Raw genomic sequence first — 24647 nt, forward strand, 5'->3', positions numbered from 1 at the left:
CTTTAATTCATAGACATGTAAAACATGTTAAAGATCAAAACAATGAGTAGAAGTAGGCATGTTAGAAGAGCCAAGATAAAGTATAAGCAAACCTTTGCCATCTCTAATGTATACTTGCTCAGGACTAGTGTAGGATTTAGGATTTTGCAGCTTTGCATATGAGTTAGTCATGTGAGATGATGCACCAGAGTTAAGCAACTATTTGTGCTAAGATGCAGAGGTGTTGGCACATAATGCAGATTGAGAGGATTGCCTCTGATTATTGGACTGATTGAAGTTGTTGCGTTGATTGTTGTTCTTAAAATTTTCTCGATTCTAAGAATTTCTAAGGTTTGAGAAATTGCGATCTGAGCCATAACCTTGATGAAAATTAGAGAAATTCTAAGCATTGTAAGCCTAAGAGATTTGTTGATCATGAGGAGTAGGCATAAGTCTAGTGGATATGTTGAGTGCCTGAATTGGTGCAAAGGATTGCGATTGTCTGAATTTCCTTGCTTAGGTATAGGCCATGAAGTTCATCAAGTGTTGTAGATCCAATTCGAAATTAAATTGCATCAACGAATGAGTCAAACTCAAGAGGTAAATCGTGAAGAATGACAGAGATCAACTTAGAATCATCAATCAAAACACTGGCGCTGGCTAAGGCATCACCAATTTCTTCAATTCGTTGAAGATATAAGGCGGAATCACTTTTGGTTATAGTATGAAGCCGAGATTGGAGTTCATAGAGATGAAACTGCGAAGCCATAGTGAGTCTTGATTTGAGCTTGGACCAGAGTTTTTGAGAGGAATTTACACTAACAATATAAGGAATCTAGGAATCGGAGAAAGTTGAGTTGATCCAAATCAATATATTCTGATCATTTTCATACCAGGCAACAAAGGCAGGATTCAAGGTGGATGTGCGATTTCCAGATGAATCACAGAGATACTTAGGTGGAGCCATTTGAGATCCGTCACCGGTGAGGTTATACCACCAGAAGATCGGAACATTGAACCATTGAACCAATATTCTAAATTGCGATGGAGGAAGGTGTTGAATTGGAGAGGTTAGAGCACATAGTAGTGGCTGGAGATATATTTTCAGAGGAAGGAGATGTAGTTTCATGCATTTGGCCCAGGCTTGTGAATAATTCCTTCGATCTTCATTGAAAGTAGAGGCTTTTATTAACTTTGCTCATAGGCAGTAATGTCATAACAACTGATAATTCTCAGTATGCGAGGTCTTGTTCATCGAGCTGCTTAAGTATTCGAACTTTTTTATCTTGAACAGGGTCCAAGGAATGGTAAGAGGTCACACGTAGTACTTTTTCAGGTTGTAGACATTCCATTGCTTGTCTATTTCTTTGTTGCTCATAGTGGTAAGGGTGTAACTGCCCATTCTTCTTACTTGGCTAATTTTGTACGGACCTTCCCAGATGGAAGCCATCTTTTTGGAGACTTCCCGTCGGGCGGTGATGAAGGTTTTTCTGAGGACTAAGTATTTTGGTTGGAACTATCGGATTTTTTCCCTCTTGTTGTATTTGGAGAGGAGCTACTGCTGATAAGCCGCAATGCGGGTGATAACCTTCTCGTACTCTTCCTCTACCGAGTCTAAGTTGGTGGCCATCTCATTCTCATTCTGCTCTAAATTTGGCAATACAATGCTGATACTTGGCACCATGACGTTGGGATGAATGATCACCTCAGAGCCATACGCTAAGGAGAATGGAGTTTCACCGGTTGCTCGTCTTTTGGTGGTACGATATACCCATAAAACATCGGGAAGCTCATTTGGCCACTTACCATTTTTGTCTGAGAGGGTCTTCTTAAGGCAGTCGATGATGGTTTTGTTGGACACATCGACTTGCCTATTACTTTGCAGATATCGAGGCATGGACATATGAAGTTTTATGCCATATTTTTTGAAGAATCTCGCCAAGTCTTTGCCCACGAACTGTGGACCTTTGTTGGTGACGATGGAGTGTGGGATACTGAAGCGGCATATGATGTTCTTCCATATAAAGCGCTCTATGTTCGTCTGGGTAGTGGTAGTCATGGGTTCAGCTTCGACCCATTTTGTGAAGTAATCAGTCGCCACGATCATCATGCCTCTGCCCCTTGTAGTAGGCGACATTGGTCCTACCAGGTCAATCACCAACTGCATGAATAGCCAAGGGCTTATCTGCGGGTAGAGTTCGCTGGCAGGTAGTGTAGGCATGGGCTTGAAACGCTGGCAGCTGTTGCACCTTTGTACATACTCCTTGGCATCTTCATGCATAGTTAGCCAGTAATAGTCAGCGTTAAAAGCTTTTTGCGCTAGGGAGCAGCCTCTTGAGTGGTTTCCACAGACGTCTTCCTGGATTGAGCTAAGAATCTTCAAGTCGTTGAGGTGATAGGTAGCGAAGACGTGGTCCTGAGAAGGATCTACGAACGAGGATGCCGTTCCATATGTAGTAGCGTGCTACCTTCACCTGGAGCTACTTGGACTCCAGTCTGTCTACAGGAAGTGTTCTATTGATTATGTAGTTGATGATGGGATCTTGTTAACTCAGGGATGTGCTAATCTGCACCACCTCGACTACTAGTTCCTCATCTATGTTTAGCTTTTCCAAGTACTCGACTGGGATGAAGCACTTGAGCTGATGGTCTAGTGTGGAGCCTAGGCTTGCTAGTGCATCTGCATGGGCATTTTTTGCTCGTGGAACCTGAATGAGTGTGTACGCTTGGAACATCCTTAGCTGCTCTCATACCTTCTCAAGGTATCGGGCCATCCTTGGATACTTTGCTGCGTACTCCTTTAAAATTTGGTTGATGATTAGCTGGGAATCGGAATAGATTGTGAGCTTTTTCACCGTTAGGTCTTTTGCCAATCGAAGACTTGCTAGTAGGACTTTACACTTTGCTTCGTTGTTTGATGTCTTGAATCTTAGAGTGATCGCCTACTTGAGCATCGAACCGCCCAGGGTAGTAAGAACTAGACCTGCCCTCGATCCTTGGTGGTTAGATGATCCATCGACTTTCAAAAGCCAAAAATCTCCAACAGGTAGGGATGGTATGGTTATGGCTTGGTTGGCTGCCTCTAGGGTGTTTTCGGGCTGAGTTGTTGCGTCCTTTAGGCTTGGGGTGAATTCTACTATGAAGTCCGCCAATGTCTGGGCTTTTATCACTATGCGGGGTTGGTATGCTAAGCCGTATTGGCTAGGTTCCAACACCCACTTCATCACTCGTTGAGAAGCATCTGGAGTATGCAAAACTGATCACAATGAGTACTAGGTTATGACGATGACCAGATGCCCTTCAAAGTAGGGTCTGCAGAAAATGGCTCATCCTTTCCATTTAAAAAGAAGGGACCAAATGCTTGACTCTATATTAACTTTGATGGGCCGAGATGAGAGTGAAAGCTTCTCCGATTCTACTCTTGAATTTCTGCACACACACGTTAGTAATATACAGTATTGGTTGTACCCGTGGAATGCAATGACCTTGTGTTTGTTTTTCCAAAGGAGAGAAAACTTGGAGAAAAAAAAAGTAATTTCTGGGAGTACACAATTTTCTTGGCATTTGACCCACATAATTTTTCTGACAACTAGGAAAATCCTGGCAATTGATTCCGGAAAAATATGTTCCCTATAAGGCTACAACCATAAATATAAAATTTTAAGAGCTATGAAGCCAAGTTTTCAGAAAATGAAAATTTCAATTAAATCGTTATACAATTATTTCAATTATTTCCCCTTAGAAACTGTCAAGAAATCTAATCAATGTGATATCAAAATTAAATATGAAGGGAAAACTTTCTGTGATATGTATTGTTTCCCAACTATAGTTCGTGGAACATAATTTTTGAAACAAACACAGCCTAAGGGTAATGATTTAACTTACGTTGTAACTTTCTCAATTTTTCTCTTCTTGAAGTTCTACAGGCTCGTGCTTTAAGTGCCTGAACTACGTTGGTCTCCGTAGAGCCAAAACTAACAACTGAAACCAGAAACCATGTATTAAAGGTTTGCTGTTTTTATTATTCCGACGCACTAGTTATTTTGGTAAACCCAATTCTTGGTTGGTGGCTAATACATCTTGTTGATTGTGATAATTTTGACAGGCCACCTTAGGGTTCTTTGCTTTACCAAATGATCCAGTGGATGTTATCAATCCTCTTATCGACAACCTTATCACTCTCCTGTGTGCAATTCTTCTTACAAGGTACACTACATAACATGATATATGCAATTCTTGTAGCATTTATCTTAAATAACATGATATATGCTTCTTGGGAGTGCACATCAATCTGTCATCCTTTCCGAACTCTTACTTGACTGCTGTGCTTTTTGTTTTTTCGTTGTTTCTTTTTCTTTGAAAGTAACCAAATGCTTTCTCTGGATTTCTGATAATTTTGGATATGGGTGAGATTCCACTTTGATAGAGGTTGAGAATTTGAAATTATTTCGTCACAAAATTCTAAGCCTAGCATTTCCATACATAGATTTATAACCTCTTCATTCATTTATCCAAATATGAAAACCTCTTCATTCGTTGTTGGTTGGGTTGGACACTCTAAAGTGGGATATTCATGTATGTCTCAGGTTCAATGTGGCCATATGTGCTCCATTCCATCTAAAGTAATTCTTATAGATGCTTCTCTAGTTCGGCTGTACTCGTGGGGTTTTGTTGAGCATATCAAATTCACACATCTGATAATTTAAATTGTCCATCTCTAAAGTAAAACATATGCGTAATGTATCTTATGTATCATTGAACAAAGAATATATTATGTATGCAAACGTCACTATAATATACATATTCTCTAGCTCCTATGAGTTATATGTGTTCCATTATTAATTGAAGGTATGATGATGATGAAGTTATATGTGCTAGTTTTCATGTTTAGGAATATAAGGGTGAGCTTACAATTGAAAAATTGCATGGGTTCATATATTCCATATATATATTTGCTTTTATTTACATACCATACCGCTTCTGATTATTATCATATGACAATTTAGCGGAGAAGATGGGAGAAGTCGAGCAGAGCAGTTATCCCATATCTTGAGACAAATTGACCAGTATGTTTCTTCACCTGTGGATTGTCAAAGGCGAAGAGGTTGTCTTGCAGTACATGAGATACTTCTCAAGTTTCGGATAGTTTGCACCACTGCAAATTGTGCCCTGTGCTGCCAAGGAAGTTGCACGCACAGCAAGCAAATTGACCGTAATTTGCATAGGACCTTTTCCAACTTACCATGTAAAAATGCCCCTGACACAGCTTTCCTTTTAGTTTTTATTTGACCTATCCTTATTCTTATTATTACGTTTAACGTCCAGCTGCGTTTGTATTGCCAAGTCGTGAGGCATTGTCCTTGGGAGACAGGGTCATTATGTATCTTCCACTTTGTGCAGACACTAACTCAGAAGTTAGAAAAGCCTCCGCTCAGGTAAGTTGGACAAGTCTCTGAAATAGTTATCTGGAAGACTGGAAATGCATTTGGATCTCTTCATATATACTTTCTATGACTGAACTCTCTCTCTCTCTATCTCTCTCTCTCTCTCTTTGTAGATTCTTGATCAACTTTTTAGCATTGCAGTTTCACTTCCACAGCCTTAACTACTAGCTACGGCGTGGACATAGAAATATCCTACAGGGCTTTATCATCGCTTGAGGATGTCATAGCTATTTCGAAGAGTGTAGGTTCATTGCCAATTCTTTTCATACATATTTTTGTTTTTTTAATATTCTCTTCTTTGCTTTTATCATATCTTTTGATTGGAGCCATGGGTGGAAATGTAACACTAGGATGATCTTTGGTTTTCTTTTTGTACCCAGGATACTTCTATAGATCCATCTGAGGTTTTTCAACAGAATTATTTCCTCTGTCTGTATATTACTAACAAAGAGGGAGGTAAGTTCATTGTTTTTTTTATTGTGTTTACGAAGTTGAAACCGATACTACAACACAACAGTTTCATCTTGCAGCTAGTAGCCACCCTGCATGGTTGCACAGCAGCTGTATGTGACAAGATCAAGCAATCAGCGGAGGGGGCCATTCAAGCTGTAATTGAGTTTGTCACAAGAAGGGGAACTGAACTGAGTGAAACTGATGTTTCAAGGTTTTGCTAATAATGAAATTTTAAATTAGTAACAGATTCTGAAAAAGGGAAAAATGCAATGAGCTTTTCTTGCTTTCTTTTGGTAAAGAAATAGGTTTTTTGTTTGGTAACCCCGATAGAGAATATATGTGCGTGTGTGTTTGTCTGTTATAGGACAACTCAAGCTCTGCTGATGGCTACAGCCCATGTGACTAAGAAGCATTTACGCCAGGAAACTCTTGCCGCTGTATCCTTTTACCCATATTATATGCACTCTTCTTATAAAGATACCTGTTTTTATGCTGCACGACCGGGTTGCATGGACGGAGCCAATGAAGGTTCACTGGGGGCAGATGCCCCCACTCAACCCCACTCAAGTAATTTGTTTGTTAAATTGCAGACTACAATTATAAAATATACATGCGTTATCTTTGAAGTAAATATAGTATCTAATATCCAACATATCTTCATACTACTTCACTCCATATCAAATATTATATGAGCAAAAGTGCTCTTGCTTTGTCATTCAAACCGACAAACCCCTTTCCCCCGCCTATCTGTAGTAATATTTTTCTCATCACTTTGCCACTTTCCACTACTAGTCTGAAATTTTTGTAACATAGATTGTGATACATCATCATTTGAAATCACCTCTATTATTATATTTGATTTATTCAGTTTGATCATAATTTATTCAGTCATCTTCTACATTTTTTTAATGTAAATTATTTTTTTTAATGTTTGTTATTTTGCTTTTTATCTGTAGGCATTTTCCCAGCATAGAGTTCTTTCGTCTTTGTTCCTGGAGCATGTCATATCCGTCCTTGACCAGTATCCCATCCTTAAAGGTGATTCAGAAAAAGGAGAGAATCCTAGCCATTTAGTTGACGGTCAAATGGAGGATGACATTCTGCAAGCTGCTATTATTGCTGTAACTGCATTTTCAGGTTTCAGAAATCAGCTTTGATTATCAAATTTCAGTAGTATTTGTTAATGTTAGACAACTTTGACATGTTCCATACTTGTTGCAGAGGTGGTGGTAAAATAGGAAAAAAAGCTGTGCAACAAAACTATGCTTCTGTTCTTGCTGAACTTACTCTCCAATTGGGAAGTTGTCATGGTCTAGCTAGCCGTGGTCAACATGATCCGTTACGGTAAGGATCTAGTACAGTTTTTGTTTATTGATATTGCCAGATGCATGCAAGAATTTTCCTTGTTTATTTTTGAGAAAGAACCGAGATTTCATTGCATGACAACTACACAAGTGAACAAGATGTCCACAAAGTGAAAACAATGAAAAAAAAACAGCTATGAAGTCTCCATAAACAATTTTAACTAATAGCACCTTTCCAATCAAGACAAATAACTGAAAAAGATGAATTTTTAAAATTTGCTGAAACCAAAGCCCATGTGAAAACCATACATGAACTTTCTCCCATCACTCCTCAGTCAATGGTCCAAATTTATAGTCTGTTAGACTAAAATTTCTGCTATATATAGTAATATACTAAGAGACGATGATATGTTAGGCTGCAAGATGGTTATTAAGTTGATACCTGCGATTACAATTTTACCTCTAACTGGCAGTTTGCCGCTAACGTAACATCAGACTGTCTGAAAGAATATTGCCGTCTATATAAATACTCACACACGTGTAAGTTTCAAGCACATGTAAGGTTTAAATTTTAAGATTGTAAAAACTTGTCCCCTTTTTCATGCTCTTGCAGGGCTCTTTTAACTGCATTCCAAGCGTTCTGTGAATGTGTTGAACACATGCTCTTGACACACATTTTGACAAACGTTTTTGTTGGGTCCACACCATAATGTATTTCAACGATTCAACTGTCTATCGTTTATGTTTTACCTCAAAGCTAATGTCTACCAAAAATCACCCAAATGCACCATATAACCGTTGATTAAATTTAGAGTTTCTTTGTAGAACTGTATTTGTCCATTTCCTTTACAACAAATGAATGTCTTTATGGTTTCAAATTTGTCTAATTTTTTGCAAGGATGATCTAATAATGATGTACTAAAACCATTGTTTAAAAAAAAAACTAATTTTAAGAGTCACCTAGGCAGTTTTTGGGGTGGGGCTATGAAAAAAACACCTTTGCCCAGCGGTTGGGCTATAGACTAGCCTAAATGCCTAGGTTGTTGCCTCAGGCGCCTAGGCAACCTGGGCGTTTGATTTTGTTTTAAAAGAAACCTCCCAAACCCAAAATGACGTCGTTTTGAGCAAGGATTTTATAAAATTCATGCTAATTTTATGTTTCGAACTTGGTTTCTATTAGATTATTATGACTTAATGATGTGAATTAGAGAGATAATAGTTTAATCAAATAATTGATTGCTTGGCATGCTTACTTGATTGTTTTACAAAGTATTAGGTACCATGAGGCTATAGCCTAGGCAAGGTTATTCACGAAACGCTTAGGCTTCGCTCTTTAAAACATTGACTAAAATATAGATGGTGCAGATCGTTGAAATACATTACAAAGTGGACTTTACAAAATGGGTGTTAAAAGCGTGTGTCATCGGATCCTAACCCATATATATGTATATGTACGTCGTACGATGAGTGCTCAAGCGTTAACTGGTTAGTAAATTAATATGGTGCTAACCGCTTGTTTGGGCTCACTCCACTAAAAAAATTCATCCGAAGTGTTCATTTAAAGATCATCATTTGAGAAACCGAGATCACCCTTGCTAAATAAAATTTCAATTTGTTTAAGCTTATCACATTTTGCGAATTTGTTGAAAAAGGTAGCTTGCATTTAAGTACGAGGTATTTATTGAGCTTTATATGGTAAGTGATATTCTGTTGTAAATATCATAATCTGTTTTTTATGGTCCATGGAAATTAAGGCTTGTGGTGGTTTCATTTTCATTTTTGATGGACACCACCTTTTTTATTTAAAGGTTCGAAGCATATGTGTAATTTTAAGTAAATCATTAAATCGACACCAAAGATACCAAAGGGCAGCTGCAGCTGCTGCACTGTCAGAGTTTGTCCGCTACTGGTATGCGTTGGATGTCAACCAAGACACACTACATTTTGTTGGTTACATTAAAATTTTGTTATTTCCATGACATGTCTGTATCATGGGATCTTCTTGTTTCGAACTCTGTTTCCATCATGTCATTATTCTCAGCAATTTGTTACTTTTCTGTTCATCTTGGTAATTATCTCGGTCCGTATCATTGTTCCTGTCCATGTTTACGCATGTGATAGAAAAGGATACAATTAATAAAGTATACCCAAATAATATGTGCATAGTAACCACTGTTTACTCTATTTCCTTCAGTTTCTAGTGTACTTGGGATCTTAGTTCTTTGCAAGCATTTTAACCTGTTTTGTGCTCATTGTTAATTCATGCATTTTTGTATTATTAGTTGAATAATTTTGTTAGCCTTTGATTCCAAATTCTTATTAGTTAATATTCTTGATAATGCAGGGTGATGAAGTTTGATTTAGTGTGTGTTAATTTGAAGAAAGAAGAAAGAATTAATCACAGAAAAAATGGAGAAGGATTTGGATGCTTTACTCTTTGCAGAAATTGCAGAGAGAATGTTTTTCTTTCTATATTCCTTAACTTAGTTATGCATAAGGATTCCCACCATCTCAAACAGAAATAATCTCAGCCACACATCTAGCTAAGTTCAAGGATCCTTCCACATGTCACTTAGACAGAATTACAATATGAGCCTTACACTTGGTAAAATTAACCAAAGTGGATACACAACTAAATACAAAGCTTATTTATCCTAAACTCAGATTAGCTCAATGCTTATACACTAACACTGGGATGGGTTTGGATCCCTGTTGGAGCAGATTGTGGAGGTATTGTGTCGACATGTTTCAGATGAATCTCCAACAGTCAGGCGCTTGTGTTTGAGAGGACTAGTACAGGTTAAGTGAATCTTTTGCGAAAGTGCTTGGTTTTTCTGTGCATGTTCCTATTTAGTTTTCTTTTATATCTTTTTTAGCTTTTTTCTGGGAAGCTGACCTCCATAATTTTCCAGTGGGAAATGATTTCCACGCATACATTGTATCCTTTTACACACCATGTTATATATGTCCCTTAATTCTCCTTTGATTTATTCAATCCAAAAATTAAGTGGTTACCGTATCCAAAAATGAATAATTTCTTACTTTTCACTAATTAGTATGTGCTTGCATTCACATCTTTTGGTTCTATCAGTCTCATGCTAGAGGAGCATTACTTTTTTCTAAAAAAATTTATTTGGAATATTTTGATAGAAAATGTGTTGCATTTCCTTAGGCCTTAAGAGAAGAGAGTATTATTTGGTTGAGTTGAGTAATGTTATCAAGACACCTCTGTTAGAGATTGTCAACTAGTGTGTCAGTTTCGTGCGTCTCAATAGCGTTATTGGTCTTTGGACGATATCCTGTAATTACATGTCCATTCTCAAGCCTGGCTTTGTTTGTCTGCCGGCCTGAAATTGGTGTCATTATTTCTCTGTCCTTCACAATGAATTGTATGCCCTACTGCGTGTTTTAAATCTTATTTCAATTTTTTTTCTCTTCACCGTTCATTCTATGATTCTGGAGGAATTGACATTTTGAACTTTTGAGTTGCAGATACCATCTATGCAGATGTTGCAGTACACACCTCAAGTTCTGGGTGTAATATTAGCTTTGCTAGATGATTCCAATGAATCTGTGCAATTAACTGCAGTTTCTTGCTTGCTCACGGTGAATTCCTCCCTCCTTTTCTTTTGATGGGTGTAATATTAGCATGTGTGTCATATAAATATTAAGAATTTTCTTTAGATCACTCTTTTTTTCCTTGGTAATCATTAATCTTTAGTATTAATTCAATATTGAGCACTCATTTTTAATATAATAGATGCTTGAGTCGTCACCCAAGGACGCTGTGGATCCCATTTTGCTTAGTCTTTCTATGTGGCTTCGAAATCTTCAGGTGCAGTACTTCACTCTCAGTATACTGGTGCACAAATTATTTTCTTGGTTCTTGCTGCCTCTTTCATTTTTTTCTTTGGTCATTCAAGGATTACATCTGATTAAACGCGGTTTCGACTTTCGTTGCCATATCTTGATTACAATTTACATTTGTTTAAATGTTTCCAAATTAATTGAGTTGTGATTGCAGTTAATAGGAGCATCTCTTCTCAAAGTTACTTTAACTAATTTTGGTATTAGACTATCAGTTAAATATTGCAAGTATAGATTTAAAAAGAATTAAGAGCATGGAAAATTTGAAGTTCGTCAAAGAACAGAAAAATAGGTGGGCTGAACAATGTACGCCTTCCCTTTCTTCCTAGAAGTCATTTTAGAACAAACTGTCAGCCAAAGGATATCCATGTAATGTCACTTATTATTTGGAAATCAGATGGCATCTTACATGTTGCTTGTAGCGTACTTCATTTTATTGTGCTGATACATTGACTAATTACATGGAACAGATATGTACAAATGCGAAGATGCGAGCTAATGCTTTTGCAGCTTTTGGAGCACTAAGTAACTATGGAATTGGTCTGCAACTTGAGGCATTTCTCGAGCAGGTCTATTACTTGTTCTGATCTTAGAAAGAACTTTCTTTCCTTTTGAAGAACTGTCATATGAGCGTAGAAATTATTGAGATTATCATTTCATGCTTCTCATTCGTTCTTTTGGCTGTCTATTTCAGAATGTAACTTGTTGCACAGTTTTGTTCAGAACTTTTTACCACTTAATTATTTATATATGAATAACATGGAAACTTGACCGAGGTTTTCATTTAAAAGCTCGTATAGTTATAAAATGTAATACTATGTCCAGGTATATACCGTAATCCCACGCTTGGTTCTGCATTTGCATGATGATGACGTTAGCGTGAGACAGACTTGCCGGGTAATTGCTTACCGTTATTACTTCTTCTGTACACTTGTTTTATGGAGACATTGTACACTTGTTTTTCTGAACTGGTGAACAGACTACTCTGAAACAAATTGCCCCATTACTGGAAATGGATGGACTCCTCCCCTTGTTCAACATGCATTCTTTCAATCATGATCATCGGTATGTCTTGACATATTATCAGAGGACTGAATTTATGAGATGATTATGCCAGTAACCTTATCTGGCGATAAATGAAGTCACACCAACTTTTCTCTTTTCAGAACTGACTACGAGGGTTTTGTCAGAGACCTCACAAAGCAATTTGTTCAGCATCATCCCTTAAGACTTGATACTTACATGGCATCTACAATACAGGTTTCGACTGGAAAACCTTCATTTTCAATACAATTTTTTTTTTCTTTTTTTGGTTGCTATGCTAAATGGCTAGTAAATTTAGCATCATAACTATGGTATGAAAGCCCTATGATTTTATGGGTATAATCTTTGCAATTCAGATGGTTATACCACCCTTTTATTCTTTTCACAATATGGGTACTCAAATGACTTGACTTACATTTTTGATACGGTAGGCATTCGATGCACCATGGCTGATAATTCAGGCTAATGCTATATACTTCTCCAGCTGTACGCTATCTCTGTCCGATGATCAGCACATCTTGAATCAATATTATGCGCTGGTAAGTTTCAGACACGAGTGCTATCTTTTTATATCATGGCCCATCATAACCAAGAGTAACATGGTATACTCACAAAAATTCATGTCTAAATCTAGGTATTCAAAACGCTAGTAGGAAAAATGAGTAAGTCAGCAGATGCAGTCATGAGAGCTACGTGCTCTGCTGCTCTGGGTTTATTATTAAAATTCTCGAAGTCATCCTCATGGAAATCAGCTCGAGTTGATTGTACGGACTCAAGTCACTCAATACCAAAGGGCCATGACTTTTCAGTCTAGAATGAAGTAGCAAGCCATAAAGGAGAAATTAAATTGATCATTTTCACCTGTGTGCAAGGAAACACATCACGATCTTTGATGGCTGTGAAATGGAAGTCCCATTGCAAGATGCAGAACGAAGCAGCGTAGGAGAATCGTGGAATTCAGCATTGACCTTCAATATGTAGGGTTACCGAGGCCATAAATTTCTCGAATTGTTGTAAATCATGTCAATTGTGTTGTATCTTTGTAAATCAAACATTTACCTCGGGTCGCTTGTGTATTTTGTGTGTTATAGATGTAACATAATTCTGTTCCACTCAAAACGTCATCTCGGAGATTGTAAATTCGTGTGGTTTTCACGTACTATCGGTTTTACAGGTTTTAGGCAAACGATTTGTAACTTGAACACAAAGGAGATGTGGTTTGAGATGTTTCATGGTTTCTTGTTTTGAGGCAATTCTGAATATTAGTGTGTTGATTGGTTCGGAGTCGTGCTTGGCCATAATATGTAATATTTCCTGCCTCTCCATCTTTTGATATTGAATTGTCAGTTTTATTCACCCGCGGGACTCCATTTGGTCCTATAAGCTTTGCGTGTAAATGTCGTGCGACTGCTCATTCTCGTAAATCTATTGGGTGTTGATTCCTTACCGTAAATGTCGCGCGACTGCATCATTCTCGTAAATCTATTGGGTGCTGAATTCCTTACGCGTAAATGTCGCGCAACTGCATCATTCTCGTCGTTATGCGTAGTTTTTGTGTCTTCACTAGGACTGCACGAAATAGGAAGCAAGTTATGTGAAGTGGTTTAACAGAGTCCACATAACTGAGTAGAGAGAAATGTTAGGATCAGCAGCAGCAAATTGCATCATTGTCCAGTAGCAAGAGAGAGATACTATATCCCTCGAGTAACAAGAGAACCTCTTGCTTCATATATGATAATCTGTCTATCCAATTTTCTTCCCAATACCATAGCGTCCGGAGAGCCCCAGCTTCACTTTGTCGTGTTTCCTTTCATGGCCCAAGGCCACATGATACCGATGATCGACATCGCCAGACTATTGGCGCAAAGAGGCATCATCATCACCATCGTCACTACGCCGCACAATGCCGCGCGATTTCAAAACATTGTGACTCGTGCTGTGCAGTCGGGGCTCCAAATGAGGGTAGCCCTACTAGAATTTCCATACGAAAAAGCGGGGTTGCGTGCTGGGTGTGAGAACCTTGACCTGCTTCCTTCGCAAGGAAGAAACCCTAGTTTTAAGCGTGCAAACAAGAAAGAAGGTAGAACTCCATTGATTCGAAGTATTGTAATTCCATCTCCCTCTTTGCCGATGAAGTCTGCGGCTTTCATAGGATTGATATGAAATTTTGATGCCTTCTACAATGAATCTTCATTACATAAGCAAAACGTACAAAACCCTAAATTGTATATTATTGTTCATATTGTCAATTTTGGTCATTGATGATTTTTCTACTTCTTTTAGCTTTTCAAATCAAACAAACAACTTGATTTCATTCATCTGCGCTTTCAATTTTTTTATTATAGCAGTTTCGTTTCCGTTGAGTATTAATCCTATCCCTGGTATCACCTTTTCTTTTTTAATCATTCCTTTTTAGTTATTTATTAGGGTTCATTTTTTAACAAAATGAAAGAGGAGATTTCGTCCAAGGCATTGCAGGGAGGGAGATGGAGGTTACAATATTTTCATGTTTTTGTTTTTCTTATTTTTTTTATTTTTTACGCTAGGTTCAAAGTTTGATTATTGGTTTTTTTTCAATTTTATCCTATTAGATATTAATTTTTAATTTAGATTAGTGTTTTCTTTATTAGTTATAATCCACATCATCATCTAAGTCATTTAATGTTTAAAACTCTCCACATCACCTTTAATCTAGACTGTTGAATGTTATAAAATCTAAAGACTAAAAGGAAGTGTAAAATGTTTGTTAAAATATTTGTCCCTTGATCCTATATATATGTGTGTGTGTGTGTGTGTGTGTGTGTATATATATAACAATTCAATAATAAACGGTTTGAACTTTAATTCTTGTTCTAATTGCTACCAATATGTTTTCTTTGTTTGTAATGTAGGCTTGACACAAGCTCAACCTCAACCTTGTATAAGTTCAACCTCAATGTCTCCTCCAAATGCTTCTTCTACATCTCAAGCTTAAAGAATTGATCAATAAATTTGTCAAACTAAAATTTTGGTACGATAATTGGTATGAGGGTTTTGGTACAGTAACCATACCAAACCTACCCATGTACATATCTCCCTAGAATTTTTTAAATGCAAAACCAAGTTTCTCACCCTCCTTTGAATTCGAACCACCCATCATTACTATCATTTATTTTTGTAACAGAAGAATAAAAATTGAAAATTTTCTTTAGGAGAGAAATAGTTTGTTGTTATGGTGGAGGGGAATCAATCCAGATTGAATCCACAGAATATGCATAGGTATGATTGTTTTCAGTCACTACGATAAAATGCCACTTGATTTTGTTTAAAAATCTATTTATCTTTTTTTTATTATTAAGGAAAAGGGGACGAGTTCGAAACTATTACAGTAATTTAGGATTGAGAAGCTTCGAATTCAAGATACATGGGTAGAAACCCAACATTTTATCCACTCGAATATTAGACTACATACATCTATTTATCTTATAACTGTATTTGATAAATAGATTGAGCATTTGTTCTTTTCAGTTGTATATTTATTGATACTTTTTTAGACTTGCAATTATTTTTTAAATTCATATACAAACTACAATCTGTTTCAACTTATAGATTTTTTTTTTCAATCTAGTGGTAGTTACATTCTTATTTCAATAAATTTGTTTCAAGAGCCCCTCACTAACTTTAGATCTCAAACAGTTATTATTCTGTAGTACATGATTAGAAAATTATCACGAGATTTTTTGGTCATGTTGATTGTTGTTGGGAGTTGGCCCTTTACATAAAGTTTCAAGTTCCATTAGCTAATAAATAAATAAATGGTTAACAAAAGACATGGATAGGGTGGTGTCACCCATTTTTTTAATTCATTAGATTCAAGTTTAAATTATTTCACACATTAATATAACAAATTGATGCGATATGACTCATTAAGATAACAAGTTAAAACAGTAAATAGAAAAGTTTTGCGAAGTCTAGAGTATTGTGATTAATATTCACGAATCTTTTTCTTTTGGAAAACTAATGAAAACAACCAAAAATTGTGCCATTTTAATATTAAGGACAAAATTTTTTTGATAATTCCCAATTTGTCTTTTTTTTTTTTTTTCGATGAACTACCCAATTTGTCATTGCACATAAAAGCTAAAACCTTCCTCACACTAAAGTAAGTGGTCCAACACAACTAAAAAGGGAAATTGCCAAAAATGACCCATTTTTTTATCTTATAATTGAAATAAGAGCCATGTACAAAAGCGAAATGACAAAAATACCCACATATAAAATGTAAAATCTCACAAGTGATTACTTCATTCTTTTATTTCGAAGATAGAGTTATGAGCTCTGAGTTTTTGGGTTGGCTCAGATATGTAAGCATATCATGTGCATGTCGTGTAACACAATGAGTTTGATGAAAAAACTGGGATCTTCTCCTTCCTCACCAAACTCTTATTGTACCAGACTTTCGTCTTCACTTCCCCTCATTCTCCTCTTCTTCTCCTCCTCCTCGTACCCCTCCCCCACAACCCTCTAAATCAACATCGCATATGGATTAATCTTTATAGGAACAAATTACGCCTTCAAAGAAGAACCCATATGGATTCACACTTTTACGAAGAAAAGGGAAAACTGAGAGAGAGAGAGGAGAAAAACTCATTATTGCCTTGCTCAATGTTTGGAATTCACCCAATCAAAATTTTGTACTACTAAAAACCTAAAAATTAGGGAACGTCAATTTCAAGCGCTCCTACAGCCACCAGAGATCGACGACGATGGCGTTCACTGCCTTTTCCTCTGCAGCTAGACCCCTCATTTCCTTGAATGTCTCAGCCGATTCTCCACCTCCAAAAGTCGCCCCCACTCCAGTCAGTACAAGTACTGCCCTTAGGCTCTCAAGATCTTCAAAGGAAAGCTCCAGATGCGTGACCATATCAACCAGGAATTTGCTCAGCTACAGGTCTTTGCTCTCTTGGTTTTTGTCAATTTCCCACTTTAGAGAGAGTATGGATAGGGAGAGAAATGAAAAAATAGGAGGAATTAACCCATTTATATGCCCACGTGGACATGGGCTTATTTGTTTCCACTTTACTGGGTATTACCTTTTCCAAAACTTTCACCCTTCATTATTATCAACGGACGATCACATGAGTCTGCCATTACGCTTAAATTTAAATAACAACTACAATTGTAATTCAGGAAAAGGTTTGAGAAATATCGACAGCGAAACTAGTTATTTATAGGAAGCTTCGCCACCTTGCCCGGCGAACAATTCGCTGCGCAAAATCCCTCAATAAATGCCGCACTGATTTCTCTGATTCAATGGCATTGAATCCTTTGACTCAGATAACTGAACATGAGTAAAAAACTTGTGCGACAAACATTTTTTTGTGCCACACTTCAGTGGGAAATGTTTCGTCGCATCATTGTTTTTTTCCGCAAAAAAAAAAAAAGAAAAGAAAAAAAGACTTACCCGCATTTTTTCCCGCAGTTTGCGCGACGATGTTGTTTTTTCGTCGTGCAAAGATCTTTTTTGAGATGAAAATTGTCGTCGCGCAATGTTTGACAATATTGCGCAACGGTGTCTCGCATTCTTCGCGCTTGACTATCTATAGTGACAAATTTTGCTTCGTCGCGTAAAATTTTGTCGAGCAAATAATATTTTCTACTAGTGCCACGACAATTGATGAAAACCAAAAGCCAAATTTTCCCTTTTCTGTGACAATTTAAAGAGGTGTGTTGGTCATGCAAAGAAATAGTAAGGGGAAGCCATATTAAGATGTTCATGTGCTGATCATCCTTCCAGCATAACAAGGAAAATGGAAAAATAAAGATGTATCTCATTGAAACCTAATGGCACATTCCCAAGCGACAGCGACGACAACGGCGATGCGTTCACTGGCGACAAGGTGGCGTGCGACTGTGCATGACATCCGTACGTCGGTGTGTGGGGACTCAAGACCTATCCTAATGTTCTTCCATGTCCCGAATCATGTGAGGTACTACATTTTCACAAATCGGAGGAAATAAACGAGTTTACACTTAGAAAAACCTTATTTGTTTAGTAAAGGGACTAAAGGTATTATTAAAGGTGCAAGCTCAACTAATCATAACGAAAGGAAGGCACATGTTGTGGAAGAACGATCCAAGTTTTTGTGACTGGATCCCTTTCCAAATGTTTTGATGAACACATTTTGTTAAACTTACATGTTTTTGGTAAGGTCTTGAACGACACTAGATTTGAAATCGTGATGAGTACATGACACTTAATGATTTATATTTATATTGTGATTTATTTTCACCAAATGGTTGCCATTTATTGAGTATAGATCTATCTACGAAGTAGGATAATTAAATGTTTTAATATTTCTAGTAAATGCTAGATACACAAGTAGACACCCTGTAGAGACATGTGCATGTATTTGCACTAGTAGATGCTAGTAATGTCTTGCAGTTCCTCAAACAAGGGTGGATGGAAATAGGGACCAAATGTTTGGTACATATCTCTTTTGTTCTTACTAAATGTTTAATGTAATGCATGTTAGGCATATCTTGACAGGTTGCTTCAGCAGCACTCGATAAATTCTCTTTATATCACTCATTAGATTGCTTTGGCATATGCCAATATATGTTGACATGTGTGCAACATAGTTTAGCTGGTGACAACAAGCCAATCAAGTGTTCGACGAAATGCCTCAGAGAATAAACTGATTTTTTTTTTTTTTTTTTTTTTTTGCGTACTCGCACTCTGTTTTTATAGAGAACATTTGTATTTAACACTGAGGCCCCTAAGGTTCAATCCTGGATTTGCCACTATTATCAAGTATGATTTTTTATTTATGACCGACTGTATTTTCTATATTATGGTAGAAACAATTATGTAGTTTTAAACTATGAGTTTTCAAAAATGGGGGTTAGTCAATTGAAATTTTTTTACTAGAAAAATGTTTATGATCCACTCACACTTCACCAGATAAATGTTTATCTAATTGTACTAATAAATAACCGAACTTACGGTTATAGTTAAACATCACTATTGGAAATACTGTTAGATTTACTACTGCTATATGCAGTGGCGGATCTTGGATTTTAACATCGGGTGGTCCTAATATAAAGATAAAAAAATTAGATGAAAATAACATTGAAACATTAAACGATCAACGACAACTTTTTATTCTTAATCTTAATATAGACAACAATTTGATGCAACCCTTTTTTCACCCTTTTTTTAGTAAGATCACTAATCCCTTACAATTGAGAAAAGTCACTTCTTAAATGCATTGAATGAATATAAATATCAAGTTAATCTTAAAATGTATGTGAAGGCTGAAGAAGAGAACGAAGAAGAGATGGTGGCCTTTGGTTGGGTGGGGTGGGAATATTAGGGAACGGGGATTTGGGACTAGGGAGTTAATTTGGGTAGAGTGGAATTGTTTGAAAATCGAACCCTTTATGTTTTGTGTTTTTTTTTTTTTTTTTTTTTTTTTTTTTTTTTTTTTATAATGAAAAATGGTGACGCTCTCAGCCTTCCACATGACCTAGGATGGTGTTCTCAAACAATACATCAATACTCACCGATTTACTTAATGCTCTACGTTACGTTGTGACCTAGGATGCCGTTTAAAAAGTAAATAGTCTTCTTCTTCTCTTCTTCTGGTTTGGCAGAAAGCTAGAAGCAGCCGCTGCTTTTCCCCTCCACCACTGCCCAAACTTGGCTGGCCCTTGGAAGTCCTCACAGCCAATTATCTGAGCTTCCAGGTGGTCCCGAGACCACCCAGGTCCCTCAATAGATCCGCCCCTGACTATATGCACTTAACTCATGTGACATGTAATAAAACAGAAAAAACTTACAGAGTCTCCAAGGGGAGGTTATTTGTAGTTTGACCTTCCTTGCAAGATAATTTTAGTTATTTTAATAAATTGAGCTCCTTGGTTCTAATTGTCACACAGTTTTTAATCTTTACCTATGGCTTCGTCAATAATTTTGTGATGGCTGGCACATCTTGTTTGACGGCTAATCGGGTTAGGGTGTGTCAAACACGTTTGAATATTTGTTGGCCGCATCTAAGAATTGGATGAGTAGATTGCCCACGTACACATCTTCATGAGAATCAAACCGCTGTAATCCATCTTAAAATTAAGGTATGGATCGATGATGAGTAAGAGTGATAAGCTAGAGCACTCTTGCTCAAGAGGAGGCCGGTGGCAAGTTTTGGTGGTGGTGTTTAGTCTTCTCTCATTGAAAACTAAAACTCAATCTTTTCACTCTAAGGATGAGTAATCTTCACTATAAAAAAGAGTGCTCTCATTCTCTCATTTTTCTTTCTATTGGTTTAAGAAAATGCATGTGAGGATTGGATGTATATAACCAACCTTGAACTTTTCGAGGAAGTTTTCTATTCTCCAAAGGATGAGTTACCAGATGTAAAGGGATGAAATTTTTTTTCAAAAGGGAAAATGAGATTAAATCGAGTTTCAGGGAGCATAGCAAAAAATACGCGTTGCATAAACTCTTGGTGGGCGAAACGAAAACGATGCAAAACAAAAACGATCGGTCACTGCGAACAAAAACAATCGGTGTCGAATTTTTTAGGTCGACGTACTGAGGGCCCAATCCAACAACAGTGATACTATCCCCACTTTATCACCTAGGCAATCAGCCAGATGTGGGGTTTTATCACAAAGGGCCTTGGTGTTAATTAGAGTGGAGTAATTCCTTTTAAATTGCTTTTTCTCCTTCCCTCTTACCGATGTGGGACAAAGAAATTCCAACAATTGGTAATGGCAAAAGGATCGGTAGCGGACGGCGAAATGATTGGTAACGAACAGCAAAACTATCGGTAAAGGACAGTGAAATGATCGGTAACGGCTTTATATAGAGGTACTTTAAGGACAAAAAAATGTGACATAGGTAAACACGAACAATTTCACCATAATCTTCATTACGAATCAAGCAAGGATTAACTGCATACTTTTTAAGAATAAATAAACAAGGGAAAGAAAGAAAGAAAAAAACCCTAATTAACAAAATGTACGGCAACCAACATAAGTTATAACCACATCTCTACTTGAAATGGACTGTTATCGGATCATCCACGCATGCCCTCGACTCATCCATCGTTGTCAATGTCCCGGTCCAATTACCCGGTGAAAACCCGAACTCGACCCAGCAACAGAACACCCCAAACTCTAACCTACGCCTAGTCAAATACCACCGCGAAGTATTGACGTACCTATAATAACCTAGCATGCCAAACACGAATTTCACCGATCCACGGGCTCTCCCTTCGGAGATTTGATTGGCCACGTAATCGCCTACATAAGCGGACACCGTTTCGATCTTGAAGCTGTGAGCGGTCGAGGTTTTTGTATTTAAAGGCGAAGGAGGAGGAGGCACCGGCTTCGTTGTGAGCAAGACGTCTCTGCCGTTGTCGCCGGTGTCCGTTTTGTACGAGATGGTGACTTGCAGGCTGTCGAAGGAGATGGCAAGCACGCGATTAGGGTTCACCGAGACGACCGTCATGTCCCACGTGGCGGTTAACTCGGAGCCACTCGAGTTGAGTTTGCTCACGGTGGAAGAGTCGAGCCGTAAACAGGGCTCTGCGGGAGTCAACTTATATTGGTCGTGGAAAAACAGGATTCCCAGCACGTAGATAGGGATACAGACGATGATAGCTATGATGTGAACTTTTGGGCACTGTTTGAGGCGAGAACAAAGAGTGTAATTTTTCACTCGTGTAGCCATTTTATATCTTTGATTAATGATCAATTGACTAGGGTGCATCTATTTATGCGTTTTGATTTTTGAATTTTGAGAAGGAGAAGAGGAAGTGTTGGATTAGGCTATAGAATTAACCTATAAGGGAACCAAATTTGTAGGAGTTGTTCTTATCGGAAACGGTTTGTAACTCCTAATCTTTTTTTAATCCTTGGTTTTTTTTTTTTTTTTTTTTTTCCTGGTTATCCTTTTAATTTCCCGGAAGACATCACTTCTTCTTGGTGTGTTTTAGATAGAGGGATTGGGGTTTAGGCTATACAATCAAATAACATAACATCAGAGGCTCTCCGATTCATATCGAGGCCCTCTTAGATTTGATATCATACCTACACGTTGAAACAAAGTGTACACAGAGATTCTAATTCGATGGTTCCCCGCCATTTTATGCCTATTCCGGCCAATCTCGCCGAATTTGGGTCTCGACTCAAGAGGGAAAATTATTCCTCTCTTGATGGGCTTCCAGAGTATCTAAGTGGATATTCCATATTCCCAAGTTTCTCTTTTTTTGAAAAGTTTGAGAGTCAAGCCTTTTAATTCGAATTTTGAGTTGTATGTGAGAGATCTTTGTTCGTAGTGAAAACACAGAGGAAGTCGCAGGGTAGAGCAGCTAAGGTGTAGTGTGGATTGAAGACATTGAAATAAAAATCGGAGAAAAACCCTAAACCCGTTAATTTTAAGAATTATTTACCTTGGCTGTGATTTTTGTCAAGTGACGTTGGAAGTTGTTGGTTAATTTTAAATAGTTGGCAGATTTATTGTTGTTGTGGATTTTGAAAATATGAACTTCTATGTGGGAATTAAGTGTATGCAGATGCTTTACGATAACGGAAAGGAAGTGCAAAGAAAAAGGGCAGATTCTTCCCATTGTCATTTCATTTCATTTTGGGAATAACGCAAGTAGCTTACGTTGAAATTCTCTTATAGAAGGTGAGCTACAATTGGCTTGATCTGTTCACAAAGTACGTAAGCAGTTTAACTCGAAAATTAGATGCAACCATAAGACTAAATAAAATTAAATGATGTATCGGGTGTCCGAGTTCAAGACGTGCTATTATTATGATTCAGTCTAGATACAAAGTTAACCAAGATTGGTAAAGACTAGGCTATCAAGCGAGAGCTAGCTGGAGGTGAGTGGAAATTTGATTTCAAAAATGGTTTTCATTATATTCATATCTATATAAATGATTTTAAATATGATTATGATCATTCCTTTACTTGGTTTACTGTTGGAAACATGATGTAGCTGATGAATTTTTATAAAAACGATTCTTTGAGATACTGCTTTCACTACTAGGCATGATCATGTATTTGGTAATCGTTTTGGATTATGATCTTATACACTACTTCGTAGGCATGTACTCACATCATAGCGCCTTACTCGTACGGCCGTATACATTATTGTCATGACGTTCGTTAAATTTCAAACTCAACTATTATTTAGGGTTAGAGTCCCAACTTATTCATGTTTTGGGTTAGAATCCCAACTTATTCATGTTTTGGGTTAGAGTCCCAACTTATTCATGTTTTGGTTTATAGTCCGAACTATAAACCAAAACAGCAAGGTACATATCATTAGGTTCGCGTCATTAGGTTCGCAAGGTACATATCATTAGGTTCGCGTCCTAAACCGTATCGAGTAGGACTACTCCCTAAAGTGCTTTTTGTTTGTATGAATGTCCATTCATGATAGGATGAGAGTTTCAGATTTCTTAGCACCTTCACGTCTTCCGTTTTTGTTGTAAAACATATGCCATGCTCTGAACAACTTATCATGCAAGTAGCGGACGGTTGATAACCCATTCGATGTGGCCCTTAGGGGATGTTGTGTTAAAGTAATTATAATATTTTAAGCAGGTTTTAAATTTAGGCCAGAACCAAATTTCAAAGCAAACTCTACCGAATTTTTGGTAAATTATTCAAAGTTATTTTATTATTGTATCGGCAGCATGTTGTGGCTACGTCACATTCTGGGTGACGGCCATTACACTTTGATTTTGGTGTTCACCTAGACATCGGGGTCAGGGTGTGTCATTGATAATTGATTTTTATGCATCCTTAAAATAAACATGGGAATCCACCATTTCACATGACTAAGAGCCAGTTTGGAATTGCTATGACTTAAAACAAAAAAAAAAAAAAAAAGAAGTTTCTATTGTGTTTTAAGAATAATCAACTGCAAAATAAAACAGTTGATCGTTTGATAACTGTATTTCTAAAAGTGTTGTGACTTGTGAGTATGAAAAGCAATGTAAAAAGATTTGGCAAATTTTAATATAAAAGTGATACAATTGTATATAATGACAAAAATGGACCTGATAGTGTGGGCCCTGACTACGCCAACGATGGCAAGAACAATGGTTGTGATGATGGTGCAATAAAGGGGTGTGGTGGTTGGGTTGTAAAGGTAACAATAGTGGTAGAGGCAACGACAACGACGATGGTGGCAGTTGTGGTTGTGATGGCAGTTATGTTTATGGTTGTGATGATGGCGGTGGCGACAAGGATGCAGTGGGAGTTGTGGTTATGGTGGTACTGGTGACAGGTATAGTAGTGGTGGTGATGGTGATGGGATTGTGGTGTGGTGGTGGTGGCAACAATGGTAGTGGTAATGGCAATGTGGTGTAAGAGGTTAGGGTTTTAAGTGGTATGTGGGGGTGATCATTTTGTTCTCCAAGAATAAAGTGTGTCTAGAAGAATAAATAATTTTTTTTTAAAATTAATGAGCATATTAAAAGAAAGTTTGATGGTAAGAATAGCATCAAAGGTGTAGAGAAAAATAAAGTTTGATTATTAACTTTTAAAAAATTA

At 37.3% G+C, this 24647-nt stretch overlaps 1 pseudogene across 1 annotated transcript; it reads left to right on the forward strand.

The window, feature by feature from the left end:
• Positions 1–4081: 4081 nt before the first annotated feature.
• On the forward strand, positions 4082–13351 carry LOC137744384 (protein SHOOT GRAVITROPISM 6-like; annotated as a pseudogene). The gene is made up of 17 exons (XR_015953926.1): positions 4082–4185; positions 4986–5224; positions 5305–5414; positions 5537–5664; positions 5804–5879; positions 5954–6087; positions 6241–6313; positions 6833–7013; positions 9867–9979; positions 10673–10786; positions 10941–11015; positions 11518–11616; positions 11873–11944; positions 12027–12112; positions 12214–12307; positions 12523–12630; positions 12726–13351. The product of XR_015953926.1 is annotated as a protein SHOOT GRAVITROPISM 6-like (transcript).
• Positions 13352–24647: the final 11296 nt, after the last annotated feature.

This window comes from Pyrus communis, chromosome 12 (assembly GCF_041283825.1).
Source record: "Pyrus communis isolate YQ-2024b chromosome 12, ASM4128382v1, whole genome shotgun sequence".
NCBI lineage: Eukaryota > Viridiplantae > Streptophyta > Magnoliopsida > Rosales > Rosaceae > Pyrus > Pyrus communis.